The 4539-nt window shown below is 45.7% G+C and overlaps 1 pseudogene; it reads left to right on the forward strand.

The window, feature by feature from the left end:
* The first annotated feature begins 870 nt into the window (after positions 1-870).
* On the forward strand, positions 871-1013 carry LOC120520969 (annotated as a pseudogene).
* Positions 1014-4539: the final 3526 nt, after the last annotated feature.

The following is a 4539-nucleotide window of genomic DNA, read 5'->3' on the forward strand; positions in this document are numbered from 1 at the left end:
GGTTTAAAGGGGGTTTGGGCCCTCAGGGCTGCTTTTTTTTCTCTCCCAAATGGAAACCCTTGGAAGCCCTCTTTTCTAACCACCCCCTATTTTTTTTTTTTTTCTTTTCCCCTGTCTGTTTCATTTTTTTTTTTTTGCCATTTTTTTTAAATTTTTGTTATGTCTTTTAATTAGAATTCGTTATTTCCCTACTATCCCCTTCTGGCTCCTGCTCCCACCCATTTAAGCTCCTGTCCCGTTCCACCCAGGATGGATGGATTGATGGATGGATGGATGGATGGATAGATAGACAAAAGAGATCGCCCAGCTCAAGGGGGCCCAAACACAAAAGGGGCATCTTCCAGAAAGAACCAGAAACCCGTATCCCCTAGCTTCTTCCCCGGTGGCATAAAAGGGGGGGAACCCCCGGCTAAATCCCGGTTCGCGCTGCCCCAGATCACTCGGGGGCCTGGGCCCCGGGTTTTCCCAGGGCTTCCCTGCGGCGGCAACCCCGAGGCTTCTTCCTCTCGGTCCCCCGGGCGCAGGGTCCCCTTTCCCCTCTTGCGGCCCCTCCTCCCGCCTATGTTTTGCTGTTTGTTTCATTCACCCCCCCAGCCCCTACCCCCCCTGTTTCTCTTCCAGCCAAAAGCTCCAGCGATGGGTGGCGGGTTTTTTCATAGGCGGGTATTGGGTTGCTGTGAAACCTGTCTAATCAAGGTTGAGGTGGTCCCCCCCAAATAGGTCAGGGACTGGGCAGCAGCAGCTCCCGGCATCCCCCGAGGCCCAAAAAGGGCCCGAAACCCCGGAAGCCAGAAAGGGAGCGGGCCAATGTGGAAAAACCCCCCGCCCGGCGTAAACCCGGGGAAGTGGGAGGTGGCCGGGCTGTAAAACTCTCTTACCTGGCGGGGAGAACCATGACCCCACTGGGTGGTTCTCCCGGGGCGGGCTCATCCATTGCACTCGGGTGTCTGCCCCCTCCCGTTTTCCCCAAATCGGGAAACTGAAAATTTTGGGGATGGGGACTTTGCTCCCCCATGCCCTGGTTCAAAACGGGCTGAAACATGCGTTTAAACATGGAAGGGGTGCTTGGGGATTGTAAGCAGGAGCCTGGGGGGCTCTGGGAGCTTTAAGCAATAAAAAAAAGAAGTTAAAAAAATCAACCCAATCAATCTGTCTGTCTGTCCATTTATTTATTTATTTTGGACCCCCCCCCTAAAAAAATTATAAAAAATAATATTAATTTAAATTAACAAATCAATGATTATTTATCTTAGGACCCCCCCAAAAATAAAATAATAATATAAAAAAAACATTTCATTATTTTTGTGCCTCTTTACTGATTTTAAAAACCCCTTTCCTTGGCCAAAAACTTCTGACCGGGGGAAAAAGGGAAAAAAGGCAGTGAAGGGGCGACTCCTGCTGGAAAGGCAAAAACACCCTTTGGTTTCCCGTAAAAGAGGGCTGCTCCTCTTCCCCTTCAACTTTGGGGAAACCCTCTTTTTTGAACAACCGTATGTTTTTTTTTTTTCCCCCTTCCCTGTCTGTCTTCATTTTTTTTTTTGCCCTTCTTTTGAAATTTTTGAATTTTTTGAATTAGTGTGGGTTTTCCCATTTAATCCCCCTTTTGTGGCTCTCTGGGTCCCGCCACCCATTTAAGACCCCCCTTTTCCCCTTCCCCCTCTTTGGGGGTGGATGGATGGTAAAGAAACAGATGTCTGTCAGCTCTTCAGGCGGGGGGCCTCCCACAAAGGGGGGGATGGGGCCAGAAAAGGACCAGGGCCCCCGTGTCCGCTGGGGTGCAATCCCACAGTGGCATGGGGCGAACGTGGGTTCGGCAAAGTTTCTTAGCGCCGGGGTTTTTGCTTTCACTCAGTTGTTGACTTCCCCCGTGGGATTCCCGAGACTTAGTGGGGTTCCCCCAAGTTGCTGGATATCATGGCCAGCCGTACACTGGTACTTTGGGGGGTGGAACAGAACCTCTTTTTTTTCCCCAGTTGATTCTGGGTTTAGGGGGGGTGTTCTTCTCTACTTTGTTCAGTGCTTGTATGGACTGGGTGTTGTGCAGGGTCATGGGGTTCAGCGGCTGTGGGGCATCTGTTGGAAAAAAAGATTAGAAAATTGACTTTGTGATGATGCTGTGATTGTTGGGGGTCAATGGGGCTCTGATCGGTGCTCAAAAAACTAGTAAAATCAGTGTCGGGGGGTTTTGGGGTCCTGGATGAAAACCAAAAGCCAGGCCTTTTGGGGCCCCTTGGGGACAGATTCGCATTTTTGTTTTGGGGGGGTGTTTGACCTTTTGAGGGACTTCCCTTGGGAGTGACATTCATGTCCTGGGGACTCTTCCCATGAAATCAGAACAGATGGGGGGGAAACTTGGTGGGTTTATGAGGTCACTGGAAAAGGGGGGTTGGCTCCCAAATGCGAGCAAGGGCCAAATCTTTAAGTCCCTTTCTTCCCTTTTTTGCTATATGTTTGTGAGACATGGGTGCTCCCCGTGACCGAGATGAAGACTGGCTCCTTTGGTACTGTCCCCCCGGAGGAATCCCTTGGGTCAGCGGGTTTTTACTTTGTGTTCCTCATGGAATCCGTTGGGAAATGGAAAAAAAAACCACTGGGAAAAATAAGGTTTCAAATTTGTGAAAGTATTGGGGTTAGAATACAGGGGGGATGGGTGGAAAGAAGGGAAAAAAGTAAAAAAAAAAGCGGGATTTTGGGGGGTTAAAGACTTATAAATAAAAGGAAGTTTTTGCTGATGAAGGCAGTTACAACCCCAAAACTATGTATTTAAAAATGTTTTTTCCCGAAAATAGTAAGAATTATAAAAAGTTTTTGGTTCTTATAGGGCAAAATGTGAAAAATTGGGCAAAAAGGGAAAGGTAATAAAAATGGGGGGAAAAAGTTCGTTAAAAAGGGAGTTATTTTAAGACACACAGCAATTTGTTAATATGACATTAAGAAAAATTGGGAATTTAAACCCCGGATATGATCAGATATCTCTGGGAACAGAATTCAAAAAAAAAAACCCAAAAATTAAAAAGAAATCGAATTCCATCTGGGGAATGGCAGGAGGATTTTAAAACCGCAGGAAAATACGGGGGGGTTAAAAAAATGGGACCCATTTTGGAAGGAGAAGGAGGGGAAGAACTGGGGAAGAGTGGGAAAAGTTATACAACCACAAGTCTCTGGAGGACTGGAGACTAAAAAGAGGGCAATACCTTAAGTCAATAATTTTGCAGGCTCTTTTAAACAGCAGTTTTTCGGACAAAATATATTCTAAGGAAAATGAAAGCAATTTTTTTTTTTGGGGGGTCTACAGATGAGAAGCATAAGACAAAGAAAAAGAAAAAAAGGAAAGGGAGAAAAGGTTTTCTGGACTTAAGGATCTTGTTAAGATTGAAATACACGGCCGTTTACATATCCTTGTTACAGACCCGGGAAGGGGGGGCAGTTTAGCAGGTACATGATGGGTGGTCATCTAAGAAGGTTTGGGCTTTATAAAACCAGAACAAGAAACCAAAAGAGTTTAGATTACCAAACTATACAGGAGGTTGATGGACTGTATCAAAGATTTTTAGGTTTAGCGGGGATGAAAAGGACTTGTGGAGGAGGTGGAAAGAATTAGTGGAAAAGTAAGGAAAGTGAAAGCCAGTAAACATTACTGGGAAATCTAGAGAGGAATCTAAACTGATATGGGAAAAATTTTGGGGGAAAGTTTCCAAATAATCAAGTAGCAGATATAGCTGGCTCGCCCATGAAGCACTAAAAACCCAAACCTGGCTTTAAAGTAAAAAAAAAGAATTTACAAGGGCCTAAATGTCCCAGGGACGGATGAAAAAAGAAAAAATAAGTCAGTATGGACATAAAATGGGACTTTCCCACAGTGCAAGGATATGGAAGGAAGTAAGGCAGAGACACATAGTAGACATCAAGCTGGATAGGAGACTTGGTGGTGTTTGGGAGGTCAGGGGAAAGAGATTGGGGAAAAAAGATTGGGCCCCGAATAAGCGTGATAAAAAGTATTGTGGAAGGCAAGGTGTGCATACACAAATAAACAAAAGTTTTCCCAACAGAAAATATTGGAATGATCAAAGAAAACCTCTCGTTTTATGAGAAAAAACATCTCAACTTTGGAAGCCCTCTTTTCTAAAAAGACAGCCCTATGTTTTTTTTTTTCTCTCCTTCCCCCGTCTGTCTTCATTTTTTTTTTTTTTTTTTGAAATTTTTTTGAATTAGAATATGCGTTGTCCTTCATGCTGATCCCCTTCTGTGGGCTCTCTGGCTCTGAACCACCCAAGACCCCCTGTTACCCGTTCCCCCATGGGGATGGATGGGGAAAGGATACTAGAATAGACAGATAGATCTCGTCCAGCTCTTCAGGCAGGAGCCTGCAACTTTAAAAGGGGGCATGTCAGAAAGGACCAACAACCTCGTGTCCTTGCTACGTGCAATCCCACAGTGGCATGGGGCGCAAACGTGAATTCGGCAAGTTTCAAACGGCCAGGATTTTCACAAGCTTCCACTCAGTTGTTGAGGGTTCCCTGTGGGAGTTCCGAGACAGTG

The sequence above is a fragment of the Polypterus senegalus genome, unplaced genomic scaffold (genome assembly GCF_016835505.1).
Source record: "Polypterus senegalus isolate Bchr_013 unplaced genomic scaffold, ASM1683550v1 scaffold_2032, whole genome shotgun sequence".
Lineage (NCBI taxonomy): Eukaryota > Metazoa > Chordata > Cladistia > Polypteriformes > Polypteridae > Polypterus > Polypterus senegalus.